Source organism: Sus scrofa, chromosome 13 (genome assembly GCF_000003025.6).
Source record: "Sus scrofa isolate TJ Tabasco breed Duroc chromosome 13, Sscrofa11.1, whole genome shotgun sequence".
Taxonomy (NCBI): domain Eukaryota; kingdom Metazoa; phylum Chordata; class Mammalia; order Artiodactyla; family Suidae; genus Sus; species Sus scrofa.
Genome location: NC_010455.5, coordinates 126,946,116 through 126,968,423, shown reverse-complemented (window position 1 = coordinate 126,968,423; position 22,308 = coordinate 126,946,116). Strand labels below are relative to the sequence as shown.

Genomic DNA, 22,308 nt, shown 5'->3' with positions numbered 1-22,308 from the left:
GGAATGCATCCAAGCCGCAGCCTGCAAATCCTTTAACCCGCTGGGCTGGGTCAGGGATTGAACCTTTGCTACCCTTCTGCAGCGACCTGAGGCGCTGTGGTCAGGTTCTTAACTCACTTTGCTGCAGAGGGAACTCCTCATATTGATTTTTTCTTAGACTGAGTTACCATTCCTCTTTGTGAGAAATGACACTGAATCTGGATTCTCAAGTTTACCCAACAGATCCAACATTGGACCATGAGAGTTTGGGGAAGCTTAGAAGAGTGAAAATAGGAAAAACAAAAAACAAAAAAAAAAAAAACGCTGAAACTACAACTGACAGTTCTCTAGGCTTATTACAGCCCACAGTCTACTGTTGCCAAAATTCCTGCTTATTAAAAAACCTGCCCCGAGACTCTCTCAGACTTTAATTGATCCATAGTTTCACTCATCCCTTTAATTACAGTCCTAAAGTACACAGAGACCCATGTGGATCAGTACATGAGCCCTGTCAAGTTCAACCAGCATTGTTCAACAGGTGAAAGCAATTAAAAGCATTTCATTCTCTGCTTTTATCCATATATAGACTTTAGAAGGGCCCCATATAACCAATCAAAAGCAACACTCAACACAATTTTAGCCACTTTCCTTAATCTTGCAACTACTATAATATCATTCTCTTAGGCCCTTATTACGTAGATCAACTTAATCTCCTTCTCAGTAGAGGAATCTTTCCTCATTAGAGGAGCGTGAAATGGGAAAACAGTATTCTGTTTGGTGCCCTCTTTGGTGTAGAATTGAATGGTAGCAAATTTTGTCCCATCACATAATTATTCCTCAAACATTTATTGAAACTGGACAAGTGGACAACAGGAATTGTGCTAGTTCCTATGGGGACAATAGGAGCATAGGAATTCAACTCCTATGGATTGAAGACAATCTCTCCGATTAAGAAGAACCAGTTGAGGAGGCTAGCACACAGTGAAGGATATGACAAGAGGATTGGCCTTCCATTACAGAAAGTGGCTTATTTCTGTTGATGCAGGTTGGGAAGAGATAAAACCCCAGATCTTTAATGTCATAAACAGCATTTCATTTAATGAGTGTGGACAAGGAAAGACCTATGGAGGGTGCAAATGCTCTCGACTAACCTCTAAAAATTTACAGTCTAGTTAGATAAATGATAGACTTACACATAAAATGGTGAATAAACAGTTATTAAAATAATTATAGGAGTACCCCTCGTGGCGCAGTGGTTAACGAATCCGACTAGGAACCATGAGGTTGCGGGTTCAGTCCCTGCCCTTGCTCAGTGGGTTAAGGATCCGGCATTGCTGTGAGCTGTGGTGTAGATTGCAGATGCAGCTTGGATCCCGCGTTGCTGTGGCTCTGGCGTAGGCTGGTGGCTGCAGCTCCGATTCGACCCCTAGCCTGGGGACCTCCATATGCCACGGGAGCGGCCCAAGAAATAGCAAAAAGACAAAAAAAATAAATAAATAAAAAATAAATAATTATATAAGCAACAAATTTCAACATATTTTGAAATAGAAAGGTAATGTTTCCTGTGGGGTTGGTTAGAGAGGGTTTCTGGAAAGGAAATGGGAAGAAACTGGAGCTTTTGAAAGAAATTGCAGTTCAAGCAGATTTACTAGGGGGATACAGAATTGGAGTTGCAAGGATGATCTTAAGGTGGCATTACTTAGTAAAATGAACTTGGACTCTACTTGGATTTCTTATTCATATATGTTTGATGGGTACCTAAAATGAGTGAGAAAATAGGTCAAATTTTAGTGATAGACCTGAAAGTATTTAAGTTAGTATGAGAGAAAGACAATTTTTGTATACTATTTTTACAGTGTACAAACCTTATTCACACATATTATTTCAGCCAAAAAAACCCTTTGTACAATTGGTATCACTATCTTACCCATAAAAACAAAATATACCACACCCAAAAACCCAAGCCCCAAAAATCCAAACAAACAAACAAAAAAAACTAAGTCAGGGTGTGTCATTTTCTCTAAACCATTTTATTTATCCAATATACAGCTACTGCTGCAGAGTGCTGTGTACAAATGAAATAAGCTTTGATTTTCCATCATCCACAATTAATTATTCAGCTTAGTAATTGCACTGATCATTTTCATAGTTTATTTCTTAGATATTTGTCTTTTCCTTATTTTAGAAATCCATTATTCCAAAAATTAAGTAGCAGAAATCCTAGCATCTGGGAATAAATTGTCTGCTTTCTATGACATTTTCTAAAAGCCAAGGAGTTGGCTTTGCTCATTAGTCATCTTTGCATAATTTTCCATGTGTTTCCATTAAATTTTGTACTGAAACATTCATTTTAATTTATTTTTTCAACATTTGATAACTTTAAAAAAGTTTTAATCTCATTATTTTGATACTAAAATATATTAATATATTTTATGTATAAATATATATCATATGCATTAATATATTATTAATAATATAATTTATAAAGAGACTATAATATCTTACTGTTTGTTGTGCGATATGAGCAATTTTCTCTTAAAAACATTTTATTAATATCTGATAGAAATCAAGTGACTATAAATATATTTTCCATGTTTATATTAAAAGGTAAATAAATATGATCTACGATATCCAAAGATCTGGGAACTGCTATAAAATGTAGGGACAGATAGCCACGTAACTTTTAGGGAATGTTTTTGGAGGGACAATTGTGCACCAGGTATTGTGCTGGCTGCATTTACAAACTATCGATTTAATTCTCAAAACAAGCCTCTACATTCGAAGCACTATCCTCTATTTTACAGATGAGGATTTGCTCTCAGAAATATTTGTTGGCTCAGCCAAGATCACATCTTAGGCAAGTGGGAGAGCCAGGATGCGTCCAAGTGAACCACTTTTATGCCTGGATTGGGAAGTGGGAAAAAGAGGCATCCAGGACATGATTTTCTTGTGTTGCTTAGAGTGGTCATTATATCCCATCTAACGCCATGACTGAAATGTTAGCAAATCCCATTGTCTTCTTCGCTCATTTGTGGACAGAGCTCAGTTCTGGAACTGCATTACGGAAAAAGCAATAAGTTCAGTGCTGCTATGACAAACTAAATTTTTCTTCTTTGTGGATTTGCTTTAACTTTGCAACTGATTTCAGCTTTTCTTATGGAAATGTGTAGCCTCATCCTCCGGGCCAGCAGTAATTCATGCCTCTCACCTTGATGATTTCCACCCCTACATTGTATGTACTTATCTTCAATAAAAAACAATTAGCCTGACAAAATGTACTTGTGAGACTTACATTGCATAATACTCCCACTTGAAAAAAATGACAACTTGTAATAACCTATAATGAAAAAGAATATATGTGTGTGGAGTTCCTACTATGGCTCAGCGGGTTAAGAACCTGACTAGTGGAGTTCCCATTGTGGTTCAGTGGTTAACGAATCCAACTAGGAACTATGAGGTTGCGGGTTTGATCCCTGGCCTTGCTCAGTGGGTTAAGGATCTGGCATTGCCAGTGAGCTGTGGTGTAGGTTGCAGACATGGCTCGGATCCCGCGTTGCTGTGGCTCAGCTGTAGGCCAGCGGCTACAGCTCTGATTCAACCCCTAGCTTGAGAACCTCCACATGCCGCAGGAGCGGCCCAAGAAGTGGCAAAAAAAAAAAAAAGAACCTGACCAGGAAACATGAGGTTGTGGGTTTGATCCCTGGCCTTGCTCAGTGGGTTAAGGATCCAGCGTTGCCATAAGCTGTGTGCAGTATAGTTTGTAGACACTGCTGGGATCTGGCATTGCTGTGGCTGAGGTGCAGGCCGGTAGCTGCAGCTCCTATTCAACCTCTAGCCTGGGAATTTCCATATGCCTTGAGTGCGGCCCTAAAAAGAAAAAATTAAAAAAAGAATGTATGTGTGTGTGTGTAACTGACTCAATTTGCTCTAAATCTGAAACTAACAGAACTTTGTAAATCAGCTATACTTCAATATTTTTTTAAATTTTTAAAAAATGACTTCTTTTTGATGAACAATTGCAAATATTGAAAATAATCCTCACACAATACTTATGACATAACTGGAGGACATGGTATCTACACCGTACATTTCAGGTTATTCTCTTTGAACCCTCAAAGAGAGGGTTGGGTATTACCATACAGACAAGAAAGGAAACTGAGTGGGAGCTGAAGAGTAACTGCCCCAAAGTCAGACAACTAGTTAGCGGTAGACCACATGCAATATCTGATCCTAAAGTTAGAGAACCACTTACTTTTTATAAGAACTTAAGGTAAGGCTATTGCTTAGTTTTTCCAAACCTCAAGTTCCTCCCCTTTAAATGAAGATTGTTAATAGCCATCCTGTCCACTCCACAGGCGGTTTGAGGATATCAAAGGACTTAATAGATGGAAATGAGAATACTTTACACAGAGTATAAAAAGGATAAAGCAGGACAGAGTACAAAGCACAGAGTATAAAGCAGAATGGAAACTCTAGCTTTTGCCAGTCTAATGCATCTCCACTTTTTTAAAATTAAATAGATATTTGTTAAACACTTACTTATAGTTGGAATGCTCTAGACTTTGAGACTTTGCTCAAAGATGGACCAAATACATAATTCTCTGTATAATAAAAAAAAGATTGAAAATTTTCAAAGATAAACTTGGAGAAGTAAGAGTAAGGTCTAATGTGGTTATGAGACTTGATTCAGAATAGCTATCCCAACTTTCCTCTCATGTTGATTTCTTTCCTGTGGAAAGCAGAAAGCACAACAAATTTTTTTCCAATTCATTTTCAGCTGGCAATCCAAGACCGCCATGTCAGGTAGAATTGCATGAGACTTGAAATTTGAACTGGGAGAACTGGGATAGTGGGCATGTATTTTTCACTGTGGATGATAGCAAATGTGGCAATGGCTCTGGAGCCAAACTCTGTTTCTCAGACTTGCTGATTTAGCAGAAAACATCTTCTTGAGAGTGGAAAAGGTGGCATGAGGGAGAGACCCTGGAGCTTTAGTGCAGCTTCCAATTTTGCACACGAAGTTTCTGGATTGGAGCACAATAATGCATGCAGTTCTAGAACCAGAGACTGTAGCTAATTTAGCATCTCAGATTGAGGCAGTCTTGTATTTACATATGTACTAAAGGACACCTCCTGATTTGAGGAGCAGCTTCCTGATCATGGCAGGAGAAGCAGCTCCTGTGGCAGCCTAGCTCTGCAATGTAGACTCGAGAATAGATTCTGGAATTGCATCCTACAGATTTTTATCTGCCCTGCTATAATAAATCCTTTTATTCAAATTGTCTCGGGTAAAATCTATTCTTTGCACAATATTGACCAATATGAAACTCCAAAGAGAATATATGGAACATATAAACAGATAATTTTTAAAGGCTTTTTTAAAAAAGTGAATCAAGTCATTAAGTTGAATAATAGTTGACCCTGATAATAGGTCTCCCATGGTGATTCTTCTCCTTTTCACTGCCAATTATTTTCTGATTCCTTCTCTCTTTTCCTCATCTGTTGCCTTGCCATTTAGAGGAAAGGTAAGATAGACCATACTTTCAGCTGTAACATCTGCCAGGAAATGTTCTTTCGACGTGCAATGTTATATTTCTAATTTACATTGTTTGATTCTTCCTCAATATGGTGCAGTGATTTTCATTCAAATCAAATTCATTTTCCACTTATCCTCAAATGTGCACTCTCTTACTTTTTCCTTTTATTTAAAAAAAAAAAATCCTTACTGGTAGTGTATCTCTCTTATAATTGAGGAGGGGCTTTGCTGAGTAGGGGCTTTATTTTTCTTGGATACAACCACCTACCTTTCAAAGCAGCACTGGGGTTGTAGTTTCATTTCAAGTCAGTGTCAGGGTAAACAGTGATGCATAATCAGATCTGTCCCATCCCACTCACAGTGGCTAATTTTAAATGAAGTGGAGATATTGTTCCAGAATAAGGGTACTCAGGGTTTCTCACACCTTAATTTAATTACATGCAGTTAGCTGCTGTTCCTCGTAGGAGTTGGTGTTTGAGAGAAACACTCCTTGTACCATTTGGAAATGGTAAATTGTCTTGGCCTATTAGAAAATGCACTGTAAGAGTCAAAAGTTAAATTCTACACTTGGCTTTGCTGCTAAGTAGTTTTTTACATTTAGGCTTGTCATCTTCCTGGGTCTCACTGTTTTCATCTATAAAATGAGAAGATTAGACTGGATAATTTCTGTGTTTTGTTATTTAACCACCATTTATTGGAACCTACCAAATGCCAAGTCATATGTTTAGAGTTGATGTTATAGAGATGGATGACACTATGATCCCTGCTTCAAGGGTTGCAACATCTGGTAGGCGAGACAGATATAAACCAATAATAATAACTCAATATGATGATCTGTAGTGACTCTTCCAGTTATGAGAGTTTCCCTTTTCCTCATAATGTGTGTGTGGTTTGTGTGTATGAGAGCTCATACATATCCTCATCCAGGAGTTGATCAATTGCAGAAAAAAGCAGAGAGAGACTTTGTATGGATAATTGCCACTTAAACAAGGGCTAACAGAGAAGATATAAGAATAGTGTTTGCTCATCGGATTTTATTTACAGTTACTTTTCTATATGGAGAGAGGCTATTTGTGGGAGGTTCACAAAAGTATTGATGACAATAAGTTTCCCACAGTAGTGGAATGAGATCAGGGGCATCTGTGGCACACTGAGGCTCAGGCTCTATCCCTGACTGGTCATGGTAGTTTAAAGGATCCAGCATTGCTGCAACTACTGTGTAGGTTGCAACTGTGACTCAGGTTTGATCCCTGGCCCGGGACTCCATATGCAACAGGGCAGACAAAAAAAAAAAAAAAAAGATTTGATGAAATTGAGTAACCCATAGAGAAAAACATACTTCTGCTTAGTTTCATAAATATTAAGTAGCTTTTGAAGTCATCTGGATTCTCATGCTCTGAAATGTCTCTCACCATCACAGCAACCCAGAGAATGACTTTCCTTGATGATTGTTTTCCTGATATGCAGGAAGGAAATTTGAGGATTCTCTGACAACAATCACTTGGGAAGATATCAACTCCCACCTGGGGAGTTCCTGTCGTGGCTCAGTGGTAACAAATCCAACTAGTGAATTAGGATGCAGATTCCATCCCTGGCCTTGCTCAGTAGGATAAGTATCTAGCATTGCTGTGAGCTATGGCGTAGATTGAAGATGCGGCTTAGATCCTGCACTGCTGTGATATAGACCAGCAGCTACAGTTCTGATTCAACCCCTAGCCTGGGAACTTCTGTATGTGCATGTTCGGCCCTAAAAAAAAAAAAAAAAAAAAAAGATAAAGATCAGTTGTACAGATATTTCATGAGTTCAGGAATATTTAGGACACCAACTCTTTCAATAATTTTAGTTTTGCTTTGCATTTTAATATTTATACTCTGAGTACTTACATATTCTACTAATTCCCTGGGAAATTCCTTTTTAGATTTCATTTTCTACTCTAAAAGTATATTCTCTTGGGACAAGCTATCTCTCAGTGCAATGAGGCATTAAGATTTTGTTTTAACTTTAAATCTGTAAATATTTGTTTTGGAACTATCTAGTCTCCTGAATTCTGATGATTGTAGATGTCCTTCAGCTTCCTTTAAGCTTTTGCACTTGAAAGAGTGATGTCTTGGCTCTATTTAGGAACAGGCTGCCTCTACACCAGATCAGGTGTTTCCAACCTGCCTTACTGTCTCTACTCATTCATAGACAACCTCAAGATAGAAAATTTGCCATCATATTAAGTCAGAGAAAGACAAATATGACATTGCTTATATGTGAAATCTAATGAAAAATGCTACAAAAGAACTTATTTATGGAACAGAAACAAACTCACAGATTTCAAAACCAAACTTAGGGTTACCAGGGGGTAACCATGGGGGAGAGATAAACGGGGAGGATGGGATCAACATATGCACACTACTATATATGGAATAGATAACTAACAAGGACCTACTGCATTGAACAGGGAAGTCTGTTCAATGTTCTGTCATAACATATGGGGAAAAAGAATGGATACATGTCTATGTACAGCTGATTCACTTTGCTGTAAACCTGAAGCTAATACAACATTATAAATCAACTATACCCCAATAATTTTTCCTTTAAGAGAGAAATCGTGCAGTGGTTCTTAGGGGATAATTATCCATGGGTCTCCCACATTTGTATACTTCCTCTGAGCAGAGACAATAACTAATTTTATTCCAAAATATATTTTCAAGGATGTTCATGTGGTGAATAGCCTTGGAAGAGAGTGATAGTACATTTTTTCAACATGGGGAAGAAAGGCTTATAGGTCATTATGAAATATTCAGGCTCCCTAAACTCAGGATCCCTCTCCATAATGTACCTAAGTGTGTGCAAGTGTTACCTAGAAGTCTTTTTGCTGCCCTTTGGGAGCTGGGCCTCAGGGAACCCGTGCAAAATTGCTGATACTCAGGCTGCTTCTCTTGCCATGAATAGGAAACTTCCCTTTGTCGATGACCTAATAGATTTATGTCTTCTACCAGCACCCATAAACTGTGGCAGGCTAACTTCACAGCTTACAAGTCAAATATCAGACCCTTCCCAGTTCTTGACAGTGGTTATGGTGACTTACTCACCAACGTGCCTTCCATCAGAAAGAATTAATAGAATCCCATTCCAATTTGATAAAGATCAGTTTACAAACACGCATGTGATGTCAAACTGTCCAAGACAATGTGTGGGGAAGTATGGGAGAAGGCTTTCTACATCTTGATAAATCGAAGAGGAGAGAGAAATCAAGACATGATTCTGGTAGACATTTCAGTCGTCTTACATCATTCAACCCTGGGGATATGAAAAACTCAGGTGGAAAAATGCAGGAACAAAACTACAGAGATAAAGAAATGTCTCAGAATTAACAAGCTGAAGCCAAGTCACCCAACTGCTACCATGTTGGAGAGTATATTTTCTTATTATTTAAGGTCTTCAGGTTCTTCTGTTTACTCTCATCCAGAGGCACTCTGCTAATATGGCAGCCTGTGAGCAATGTGCACTACTGACTCACCGTGTGTCACCTCTTTGCCCCACCACAGTGAGTTTTCTGTTCCCACCACCAGGTTCACATAGATCTCCTTTTACTTATTTTATTTTGTTTTAATTTTGTTATGATACACACAGAAGAGAACATAAAGCTTCTAAGTACAAATTAAAAATTAAAAGTAAAGCAAACCCAAATCACAACCCATGTTGGGTAATAAAATGCTGACAACATCTCACACAGGGACCTCTTCACAAGCACATCCCTCCCTGACCCCCTAGATATGACTCTTCCAAATTTTGTCGCAAACATTTTTCCACATTTCTTTGTAGTCCCACCCCCAACACATGCATCCCTAATCCATTAGTTTAGTTTAGCTCCTATTTTTTTTTAAACTTGCTTAGCATTCCATTTCATGAATATGCCATTATTTATTTATCCACACTTTGGTGGGTTTTTTTGGGGGTGACAGAGAATAAAAATTCTGACATCTATATTCTTATGAAGATATCTTAGTGTCTATCGCCAGGATATTTTCTAGGTTATATACATAGATGAGGATTTATGAATCATAAAATGTAGATATTTTCAATTTTACTATATAATGGAGAACATTTTTTAACGTCATGCTAATGTAATACTCACACTAAAATTATATGAGATTACCCATTACAATACATTCTTGAAAAATATGATGTCAAACCTTTGAGTTTTTGCTAAATAATTAAGATGGTAAACACATTATGTTTTTAATTTGCATTTTTCTGATTACTAATTAAGTTAAGGATCTTTTTAAATGTTTATAGGCTACTTGGCTGTGTTCTATGGTGATGTGCATGTTCAAATATTTTACCCATTTCTTTATTGTGTTGTCTGCTTTTTAACATTTATTTGTAGTTCTTTATATATGCTGAGTACTGATCTCAGATACTGTGATATCAATATCTTCTTCCAACATCTGTGGCTTCCTTTTATTTCTTTATGGTGTTTGAATGATATAACTTTAAATTTTTAATACAAACTCATCACTTTTTCTAGTTCTCATCATGGCTCAGTAGTAATAAACTTGACTAGCATCCATGAAGACTCGGGTTTGATCCTGACCTCACTCAGTGGGTTAAGGATCCTGTGTTGCCATGAGCTATGGTGTAGGTCACAGAGGAGGCTCAGATCCCATGTTGCTGTGGCTGCTGTATAGGCCGGCAGCTGCAGCTCTGATTCAACCCCTAGCCTGGGAATATCCACAGGCTTCCAATGCAGCCTTAAAAATACCAAAAAAAAAAAATCACTTTTTCTTTCACAGTTACTACTTTTGGGGGACTGGTTAAAGCTGGTTAAAGAAATATTTTCTTAAACTGAGATCACAAAGACATTTTATATTACTTTAGAAAATTTTTAAAACTTTTACTTCTATATTTAAGTTTCTAATTTACATGAAATACATTTTGTGCATTTTGTATAATAAAGATCAGCCTTTGTCTCAGCATTATTTATTCTGCACTTACCTGTGACTCAGTCTCTGTTATAAATCGTGTCCATTTGTGTAGTGATCCATCTCTAAATTCTTCTTCTTTTTTTTTTTTTTTTTTGTCTTTTTAGGGCCACGCCTGTATCATGTGGAGGTTCCCAGGCTAGAGGTCCAATCAGAGATGTGGAGACGTAGCTGCAGGCCTATGCCACAGCCACAGCAACACCAGATCCAAGCTGTGTCTGCGACCTACACCACAGCTCATGGCAATGCCGGATCCTTAACCCACTGATCGAGACCAGGGATCAAACCCAAAACCTCATGGTTCCTAGTCGTATTTGTTTCTGCTGTGCCATGAAGGGAACTCCCATCTCTAAATTCTTCACACTATTCATCCAAAAGATGATGAGATCATCGCTCAACATAAAAGACAAAGCTGTGTTTATTGTTTACTAGAGTAAGGGAGAGGTCTGTTCTCAGAGAAGAGTCGGTCTCTGACAGAAGAACAGACAGCTCACCTTATTTAAGACTTTTGGAAAGTGTGGACTTTCAGAAATGTGAGTTGACATAATCTGGAAATGTGTGGTTAAGTCGGATAAGACTGTTATTGACTGATTGGCACTCAGAGGTGGATTTATTGGAGCACATACATCACCGATTGGCTGACTTTCAGATGAGAAGGGTGGTACCAAATTGGTTGGCTTACAAAAGAGTGCTCACCGAGACAAGTTATTGCTGTTTATTTAGACAAGCTTGAAATTGATTCAGGTGACTTCTTGTCATGGCTATAGAATAATTGATTTTTCTTTGTTGGAACTTTTTAAAACATCAATGCCATTGGTTTATTTGTCTAACCAAGTATAAATATCACATTGTGTTAATTATTGTTACTTTATGATGAGTCTTAATATCTGGCACAACAAGTTCTCCCACTTTATTCTTTTTTTCTTCAAGAGTGCCTTAGGCAGTCTCGTCTGTTTTACGTAGGTATAAATTATAGAAAATGCTTATTAAAGTTATATACATAAAGACGTGTGATGTTTTTTATATTACATTGAAATCACAGATCAGTTTTAGAAAATTGACATCTCTATAATATTGGCTCTTCTAATCCAAAGATATGGTGTATTTTCATATCACTCAAAAATTTTAGATTTTCTTCGTCTTAGGGCATCTTGCATGCTTGAATGACATTTATTTCCTAACTGCTTGTTTCTGGTAGATAGAATTTTGCAATTGATTTTTGTATCTAGCAATATTATTAACTTTTCTATTTTCAACATTTATCAACAGTCTTTTTTGTTGTTTGTTTCTTCTTTTCCCATTCTGTTAACATTTATCACTTTATCTGGTCTTTTACCTCACAAACTAGAACCTTTAGTAGAAAGTGGAATAGAAGTTGTGAGAGCCTGAATTGCCCTGGTCACATTTTAGACTACATTTCTAAGCTGATTTTTATAATTACACATGGGCATATGACTGAATCTTTATCAATGGAGTTTAGGGGAAAATGTAGCATGCTACCTCCAGGACTTACTTATCAAATGATTGCATGTAATCATTCATTTTCTCCCTCTCTTCTATTTGCTAGAGGGAGAAAACTCCAAGAACCTGTAGGAGATCAAGCTACACGATGACAGGAGACTTGGTACCTGAATGTCACATAGATTATCACCTAATCAGGAATACTCACACCACACTGTCACATAGGAAGGACTGAATTTTATTTAGTTACTTGCCTTTTGAATTTTATCTGGTATATCACCTAGAAAGTCTTGCCTTAATTACATACATTTAGTATATTAATTTCAGTCTTTCTTCTTTTCTAACATATGCATTTTAAGGCTAAAATTTTTGGAGTTCTCTTCATGTCGCAGTGAAAATGAATCTGACTAGGAACCATGAGGTTGCAGGTTTGATCCCTGGCCTTGATCAGTGGGTTAAGGATCCGGCATTGCCGTGAGCTGTGGTGTAGGTCACAGACACAGCTCAGATCCAGAGCTGCTGTGGCTGTGGCATAGGCCGGTAGCTGTAGCTCTGATTAGACCCCAAGCCTGGGAACCTCCATATGCTGCAGGTGCGGCCTTAAAAAACAAAAAACAAAACAAAACAAAAAAAAGCCCAAAATTTTCTTTGTAAATTCTGCTTTAGCTGCATTCCACAAGTTTTACTATGTAATGTTCAAAATATTTTCTAATTTCCATTTAATTTATTATTTAATTTCTAATATAAAAGTGTATTTTTTCTACTCCAAACATGTATTTTCAAATTATCTTTAAAGTATGTATTTCTTCCTTAATTATATTGTCTTCAGATAGTATGTTCTGTATGTTTTTAATTCTGGAACAATTGTTAAAACCTGCTACTCAAAATAAGGTCAACTTTTATAAGCAGTTATATTAATAGGTACTCAGAAAGAGTGTTCTGTAGTTATTGGATGCAAATATGTCTAGTTTGTGATAATAGTGCTTAACTATACTCTATCCTTACTGAGTTTTGATACAATCTTCTACCAACTACTTGGAGAAATTTGTTAAAATTCCCACTGTGATTATGGAAGTCTTTTATTTCTCTTATAATAACTCTGTTGAGTTTTTGCTTTTCATATTAGCTGAAGCTGCATTATTAGCTGAATATAAATAAAGAATTGTAAACTTCTAATGAATTAAAATGCCTATCCCTATAAAATGAGCCTACTTTACTCTAGTAATGTTTTTTTCTTACACTTTGTTGTGTGATATTAATATAATTGTCTTGCAGTTGGCAATTTCATCACATACTTCTATTCTTTTCATTTCAAACTTTCTGTATCTTCATGTTATATTTATACTTTTTAAAACAATATAATTACATATTTTTATAAGTTAATATGATTTACCTTTACATTTAATTGTAGAATTTAATCCATTTAAATTTCAAAGTTTTTGCTAATACAGTTTACTCTCTTTCTTTATCCTGTCCATTTGCTCCACTCTTCTATATACTTTCTTCTTTTTGACTTTCCTTTGGCATTTTTTTCTAATCGTCTTTCACTATTTATTTGTTTTGAAGTAATACATTCTATATATATTCTTTGGGTGGCTATTGAAAAAAATCACAAAATAACTAACATATCAAAGTCTACATTTAATTAATACCCTTACCCTCTTTCTGAAAAGTCTAAGACCTTAAAATTTCCTTTACCATACCCCTGCCACTGTTTAAGTGTATGCTAATTGTCTTCTTTTTAAACTTCATGATAATTTATTTCCTTAGACCCCGCCCCCCTTGCAATTCTTCTGCACTCTGGCAAAGATGAAATGCCTGACCATAGGGCATCATGTGATCATGCAGCCAGAGCTGTCCATTATGAGCTGGGTTTCATCAGACACACAAATCATATGGTCAGGTAGATCCGATAATGGTCCATCATAGCATAGAGATTATGACACAAGCAGGGTTACAGAACATGAGTAAGCCACATGAGGAAGCAGCTCCAAAGACCATGCCATTTACTAGTGTTATACCAATACATCTACCTCCAGCCACACCTCTGGTTGCATGGGAATTTTTATGACCATCTTATAGAAAAGTGGAGAAGCTGAGCTCAGTTTGTGGATAGGTTGTTTCCAGATATCCAGGCACGGATGCAAGCTGAAAATGGAAAGCAGCTGCATTAAAGCTCCACTCCCAGAGTAACCCTGAAAGATATTTTTAAGTAGAAATCTTTCTAACAGACAGAGCTTGGGGCTAGTACATCTAGTCATTAGCATCAAGTGGAAAGAAAGTAGTCTGTTGTAAGAATATATGCAGATTCATGGTCAGTGGTGAATGGTTTGGCTGACTGGTCAGAGCCCTGAATAGTGAAAGATTGGAAAGGCAAGACAAGGAAGTCTGGGGAAGAAGCTTGTGGGTAGGTATATGGGAAAAGACAAGTATAAAAAACTTTGAGTTGCATTTCATGCCCACCAGAGAGCATCTGTCACAAAAGTCAGTGAACAACCAAGTAGAGAAAATCACTTAGCCAGAGGATGTCAGCCAGAATCATTTTTCCTCTCCCTGCCCTACCCAGTGGTGCTATGGGTTCAAAGTGTGTGTGTGTTGGGGGGGCTGCTGTGGAATAGGCTTGGGGACTGCTGTGGAATAGGCTTGGAGGCAGATGCAGAATAGGCTTGGAGGCAATGGATGGATCCAATTGTTTGGAGTCACCCTCACCAAGTCTGATCTAACTACTGCCACTGCCTAGTACCCAGCATTCCAGAAGAGAAGCTCAAAGTTGAACTCCAAATACAACTGCATCTCTTGAGGAGACCAAGTTACCACTTGCTAAGTGATTCGATCTTGGAAAAGGCAGAATTTCATATCGGTTGGAATTGACAAATGTGCAGGAATAAATTTTATTTTCTTGCCTATAGGGGCTTCACTGATATCAGAAATAAGGGTTCACAGAGCATCCAGTACATGGATAGAGGATCCCATAAAGCATCAAATCTGGAAGGAGAAAAGACCCATATTTGCAGCAAGTGCGGTGCAATAATGGATTTACAATCAGTGGTATTTTGACTACTTCAGGACCCAGACACTGCTGGCACAATGAAATGGTGAAATGTTCTTTTGAGGACACAGCTGATATACCTGCTTGGATGCAATACCTGTGAGACTGGGATGGCTTCCTTCAGGGAGTGGTGTACACCTAAGTGAATGGCCATTCCATGGTACTGTTTCTAATAGAGTGTAGGAAGCAAAGAGTGGTTTTGCCAGTGACACGCCTGAGGAATTTGTGCTTTATGTCTCCATAAATATGTCTCCATATTGATCTTTCTAAGCCCAGAGATCCTCTTTAGTGTTCAGTCATGGGGCTATTTGAAAGAAATGGTAGACAAAGAAGATACCATCACTCACAGTTTGACTGAGAAAGAGAAAAATTAAAATACTGATGATAATAATAGTAATGCAAAGTATCATGAAAACACAAAGAGGATTCTGAGTCAAATAGTTGGGTTTTGTTTTGTTGTTGTTGTTGTTGTTGTTTCTTTTTGGTGGTCAAGGATTAGGCAGGGACTGCAGGAGAGTTGGAAAAGGCAGAAAGGACTTCCAGGGGGAGGTAATGATTCAATTGGATTTTGTAGGGGGGAAAAAGGGCAGTTAATCATGAAGATGTGAATATGAAAATCATACAGGCATACATGTGTGATGTATACAGCAGAGAAACTTCACATGAAGACAAGGAGGTGTACAGATTTCCATTTCCAGTAAGAGGAATGGAGTTTGAAAGGCAAAGGAATGTGCCAGAAGGTTAGGCTGCAAAGGAAGACAGAAAACAAAGCAGAAGCCTTTAATGCTAAAGATGCCTAGGGGTAATAGGAAGTCATCAAAGGGTTTTAGTCAGCAGGAGGAGGTGGTTCCCTGTGCACTGAGCAAATTGAACTGAGAAGGCCCATCCTCACATACCTTGTCCTCACTCAGCTCAGAAAAGAAAAACCCTCCCTTTGACAAGGGACTCATACCTTCAAAAGATTTATAAACTTCTGGAGAGATTCCAATGTAATACTCCAAGTTCTGAACCAACCGTTCTTTTAACATAGCTAGAGGGAGAGAGGGGGAGGGAGGGAGGATGAGAAGGAGAGACTGAGAGAGAAAGAAAGAGAGAGAGATGAGGGGGGAGAAGAGAGAGGAAGAAAGAAGAGAGAAAAGTGCACTTTTAAGAGTGTGAGTGTGTGTTTTTTTTTTTTTTTTATGCTTTGGAGGGGGAAAGAGATAACTTTAGAATTTTGGATAATCAGGCCCTGATTACAGAGGCAGAGGGTATAATTACTTCAGTAATGAGTTGTTTTAGGAACCAGGATTGCCATTAAGAAAAGAGGCCAAGAAAAGCTGTAAGAAAATCCTCCTGCACTGGAACAGTGGGTTTTAGTTATACAAAGAATCACAAATTAGTTACATTAAGGGTAACGCTTTTCTAAGAGATTACCCTCAGGAAATAAATAAATAAATAAATAAATAAATAAATCACTAACATGCACTTGCTAATTGGCCTTCAGTTAAAAGTGACCCCCATTTGGGGAGCCCTTAAGGAACATTTAGCTCACAGAGAACACTTTCTCATTTTATTTGGGATTTCAAAGCCAAAGCCCAGATGCATTAGAAACCTTGTTCCATTGAATATGTTCTCCTGTGTGTGTGACAGTTTCCCTTGGACCTTTTATATTTATCACTAATTGCTGGTTTCTTGACACTCACATAACACTTTCTCACAACCAATCTTTGTGTCTGTCTTAACTCACAGGATTGTGAATGCGCCAGTCAGTGAGATTTTCCTGGAGACTGCAGAAAGCATGGAAATTTAGTCCAAGGGACTTTCAATTCCAGTCTTGCCTGCTGGCCCAAGGCAATGATACTTCTCTGTGGCTTAGTTTACTCACCTGTGAACCAGAGACACAAAGCCTCTCATGGACTGTTCTTACTGCCTTCCTTTGACAAATGATTCTCAGCCCAAGCCACCAGACATTGGAATCAATCACGTGAGACATTTTTTTAAATTCATTTTTGGCTGCCCCATGCCAGGGACTAGATCTGAGCCACACTTGTGACCTACGCCACAGCTGCAGCAATGTGGGATCCTTCAACCGCTGTGACGGGCATGGGCAGGGATTCAACCTGCGTCCTGGTGCAGCAGAGATGCTGCTGATCCCATTATGCCACAGCAGGAACCCACAAGAAGCTCTTTAAAAAGACCTTGGACAGGGTCCCATTATCAGCGATTCTTTTTTTTTTGTCATTTTGCCATTTCTTGGGCCGCTTCCGTGGCATATGGAGGTTCCCAGGCTAGGGGTCGAATCGGAGCTGTAGCTGCCAGCCTACACCACAGTTCATGGCAATGCCGGATCCTTAACCCACTGAGCAAGTCCAGGGATGGAACCCACAACCTCATGGTTCCTAGTCAGATTCGTTAACCACTGAGCCACACCAGGAACTCCGAGCGATTCTGATGTAATAGACCAAGGCATTAGTATTTTTCAAAACTCCTCAAGTGATTCAAAGGTACAACACCTTATAGCAGAGAACCACCTTTATCCACAATATCCCATCCACACACGCAGGGAGTAAGTGCAGAGAAAACAGGCGTCAGTCCTCACTGCATTGCCCTCTTCACACTGATAGTGAACCAAGCAGAGAGGTGGGTGAGAGCTTCTTATCCATTTCTCTGTTGGTGGCATTTGAATGCCTGGCAGCAGGAAAAAGGGGGCAGGGGGAGAATCTCCACTTTGGACTAGCAAAGCCTTATTCACCTGAGAAGAGAATATGAGAAACAGAGTAAGGGTGGATGGAGCCTGATCCCTTTACCCCAGGTATGGTGCTAGAACCTGTAAAGAGCAAGCAAAATGTTGAGCAAAGCTGCCTTTGAACCCCTACCCTCTTCCTTCTGCAGACAATAAGCCCAGGCAGAAAGATTTTTCTCTTGCCTGGAGACCTGGAAAAGCAACTCTATTAGGAATTGGAACTCAGGATTTCCCACTGTAGTCAGTGGGTTAAGGATCCTGTGTTGCAGAAGCTGTGGTGTAGGTTGCAGTTGCAACTTTGATGCTATCCCTAGCCTGGGAATTTTTATATGCTACCAATGCAGCCACAAAAGTTATATAAAAAAAAAAAAAAGAATGGGAACTCATCTTTTGCGAGTGTTTGCTAGGAACTGGGAATTCAGCTACAACTTTACCTGGCATTTAGGTCTCTAGCAGCAGTCCTTCAAGGGGACCTGCCAGTTTTCAGTGGGTTTGAAAAGATTTGAAGGTAAAGCAGGAGACATAAAACAGACTTCTTCCCACCTACCACCTACCAATATCTGAGCTGCTAGACTGCTCAGGTCAGTTCGAGGCCACATGGTTCCTTTATGGTGCTTCAGAATTACGTAGGAGACTTCTACTAAGCTGTACACAAAGCCACAAAAATAAGCTTACTGTAAAAGATAGAAACCAAAAAGAGTGATTAACAATAAAATATAAAATGTAAGTATGTAGAAATGTAAAAATGATAATAAAATAAGACACCTGAGGCTCACCTCAGAATTCCTCGTTCACTAGGTCTGTAGAGGGGCTCCAGAATTTGCATCTCTAACAAGCTCCTAGATGAGGCCAATGCTGCTGATACAGGGACCACTCTTTGAGACCCACTTTTCTAGGGCACTAACACAGTGAAAACATTCCACTTGGGTTATCAAGGATCAGATATGTTTGTTCCCAAACCTGTTTATTTCCTTTTTGTGTGTGTGTGTGTGTGGGTGGGGAGTCCATGGCATGTGGAAGTTCACAGGCCAGGGATCAAACCCATGCCATAACAACGACCCAGGCTACTGCAGTGACAATGCCAGATCCATGAACTCCTGTGCCTTTCTTATATTATCTTCCATCATGGTCTGTCCCAAGAGATGAAACGTAGTTCCCTGTGCTATACAGTAGGACATCCTTGCTTATCCATTCTAAAAAGGAAATGTGTGTATATCTATATATGACTGGGTCACCTTGCTATGCAGCAGAAATTGGCACAACATTGTAAATCAACTATAATTTTCTAAAAAAAATTAAAAAACCCGCTTGTGTCACAGAATTCTGACTCCCTTTTTTTTAACACAATTTAATTAAAATTAGGTAACTAATGAAACACAAGTGTGAATAAAAGAGTTTGTTCTGTTTTTCTCTGAACCCTCAGTAGCATAGTTTGGAAATACCCCATAAGGAGTGTTGCTTTAAAAATATATGTTGGAGTTCCTGTCGTGGCTCGGTGGTTAACAAATCTGACTAGGACCCATGAGGTTGAGGGTTCGATCCCTGGCCTTGCTCAGTGGGTTAACAATCCAGTGTTGCTGTGAGCTGTGGTGTAGGTCGCACACGTGGCTCGGATCCCGAGTTGCTGTGGCTCTGGTGTAGGCTGGTGGCTACAGCTCCAATTAGACCCCTAGCCTGGGAACCTCCATATGCCGCAGGAGTGGCCCAAGAAATGGCAAAAAAGACAAAAATAAATAAATGAATAAATAAAAAATAAATAAAAATACATGTCAGGTTTGGAGTTCCCATTGTGGTGCAGGGGAAACGAATCCAACTGGGAACCATGAGGTTGAGGATTCAATCCTTGACCTTGCTCAGTGGGTTAAGGATCTGGCATTGCCATGAGCTCTGGTGTAGGTCTCAGACACACCTTGGATCCTGCATTGCTCTGGCTGTGGTGTAGGCCAGCAGATGTAGCTCTGATTTGACCCCTAGCCTGGGAACATTCATATGCTGCAGGTGCAGCCCTAAAAAGACAAAAAGACGTGTGTGGGGAGGGTGTGTGTGTGTGTGTGTGTGTGTGTGTGTGTGTGTGTGTGTGTCAGGTTAGTTGTCTGTCAGGCGAAGGGCTAGGGATGGCAGGTGGGGAGAGAGAATTATAAAAGTCTTTAACTTGTGCATTCAGGGGTTTCACAGGTGTTTAATAATTTTTTTGCTCCACTATAAAGATATTGAAACGACAAAAATCTTCAGCACTATATCAAACTATAATCAATTCAATATGTATGTACATACCTTACATTTTAAAAATGTTTCTGAAGAGAAGAAAGAACCTTCTGAAAAGGTATGAATAATATGTATAATCACTTGAATTCATATATTTTCTTCATTCTCATTCATATATATTTAATTCGGAAATCACCTTACCCATCATTGATAACTGTAATGGCAAAACTCAGATCAGATTAATTTTTTGCCTGTATAGGAACTATGCAAAGTTTTCTCAATTTTAAGGCAAATGGAAACATAAAGTAACTTAGGAAGTATGAATGTATTCTGCAGCAAAAGAGAAAAAGTTTCCATGTTCTGAACACTTGGAAAATTTACACACACACACACACACACACAAACACATGGGTAGGGCCGCACCCGAGGCATAGGAGGTTCCCAGGCTAGAGGTTCAATCCAACTGTAGCCACTGGCCTATGCCAGAGCTACAGCAATGCTGGGATCCATGCAGCATCTGCAACCCACACTATAGCTCGCCCCAACACCGGATCCCCAACCCACTGAGAGAGGCCAGGGATCAAATCTGCATCCCCATGGACACTAGTCAGGTTCGCTAACCACTGAGCCATGATGGGAACTCCCTACATAGACTTTTTAAAAATAAATAAATAATCTTTTTCCCTTTATCCAATATTTAATTAGGTGCAAAATTGTAAAAATGTCTACTTTTTAAATATTTGTTTACTTAAAAAATTTTTTTATTATTTTGTTTGTTTATTATTTTATATTTGTTTACTATAATATCTCTCCTTTAAAATATTATTATTATAAATGATCCTTGGAGACTTCAGAAAACATTTTTTTTCTTGTATTCAAAGTTGGATACATATCTAATAGTGCTGCCCAGTTAATTGCATTGTATGATTATTTTTGATATCTTGCTGTATTAATACTTATGATGATACATCAAAGTCTTTCATTATGACTATATCCTGTTCTGCCTGAACTACTCCTGGTGATTTTTAGAGCACTGAGTAACAAGTTTCCTCTTCTTTGAGCAACCCAGCACCAGAACTTAGTTCAGTTTATTACTAATTTATGCTATATTGCAATACTTATATTTCATATATTTGTTTAGAGCTTATGGTAAACCAAACCCTGTATCTTATTTAGACAAACTTTTCCTTAAAGTTTATTTAGAAGAAAAAAAAGATAGGGAATAGTCTTTAAAAACTATGACTAATTATGTTGTAGAGGGAAAACCCCTACTTGTTATTAGAATATATTATAAAGCCACAATGTGATATTAGCACAAGAATATCTATTTCAGTGGAACGGAATAAGTTATTTGGATATAGACCCATTATAGTTAGACTTATTTTATGAAAACGAGGCATTGGAAATTTTTTTTAATGTTGTCATTGCTAATTGATGCAATTTAGTATACTCGATTTATTTTATTTTATTTATTTTTTTCTTTTTTTAGGGCCACAACCGTGGCACAGGGAGGTTCCCAGGATAGGGGTCCAATCGGAGCTGCAGCTACTGGCCTACACCACAGCCACAGCAAAGCCAGATCCCAGCTACGTCTGCAACCTATACCACAGCTCACGGCAATGCCAGATCCTTAACCCACTGAAAAAGGCCAGGGATCGAACCCTCAACCTTATGGTTCCTAGTCAGATTCGTTTCCACTGCGCCACAATGGGAACTCCAAAAGAAAAAAGAGGCATTGGAAATTAAAAGTAGAGAAAGTACTATTCGATGCATAGAATAGGAAATAATGGTTGCCATTTGAATGAAAATTATTTAGATTCTTACTCGTACTGTATAGTCTTTACTTCTAGACTTAAAGCATTAAAAATATTTGTAAAATATTTGTAAAATAAATGTAATTAAAAATAGGCACAAGTGCATTTCATTAACTCACATAGAGATAATAGACCATTTTTATATAGTTAAAGTACAAAACCAGCAGCAACAAATGGGAATAAAATAACCTGTGAAAAATAGTTTCTGAAAATTTGGCAGAAACAAATACTTGTTGATAAAGACCTGTTAAAAATAAAGGAATCTTAGGAGGAGTTCCTGTTGTGGCTCAGTGGTTAAGGAATCCGACTAGGAACCATGAGGTTGAGGGTTCGATCCCTGGCCTTGCTCAGTGGGTTAAGGATCTGGCGTTGCCGTGAGTTGTGGTATAGATTGCAGACGCGGCTCAGATCTGGCGTTACTGTGGCTGTGGTGTAGGCTGGCAGCTATAGCTCCGATTAGACCCCTAGCCGGCACCCTCCATATGCCACAGGTGTGACCCTAGAAAAGACAAAAAAAAAAAAAAAAAAAAAAAAAAAAGGAATCAAACTAAACAGAGGGAAAATA

The 22,308-nt window shown here is 38.4% G+C and overlaps 1 long non-coding RNA gene across 1 annotated transcript in view; it reads left to right on the top strand.

Moving 5' to 3' along the window:
• LOC110256550 overlaps positions 1-17,195 on the top strand; it is a 44,722-nt gene extending 27,527 nt beyond the window's left edge. Inside the window, exon 3 of the long non-coding RNA XR_002338180.1 lies at positions 16,731-17,195. This is a non-coding gene — a long non-coding RNA (uncharacterized LOC110256550). The remainder of the gene's footprint in view (positions 1-16,730) is intronic.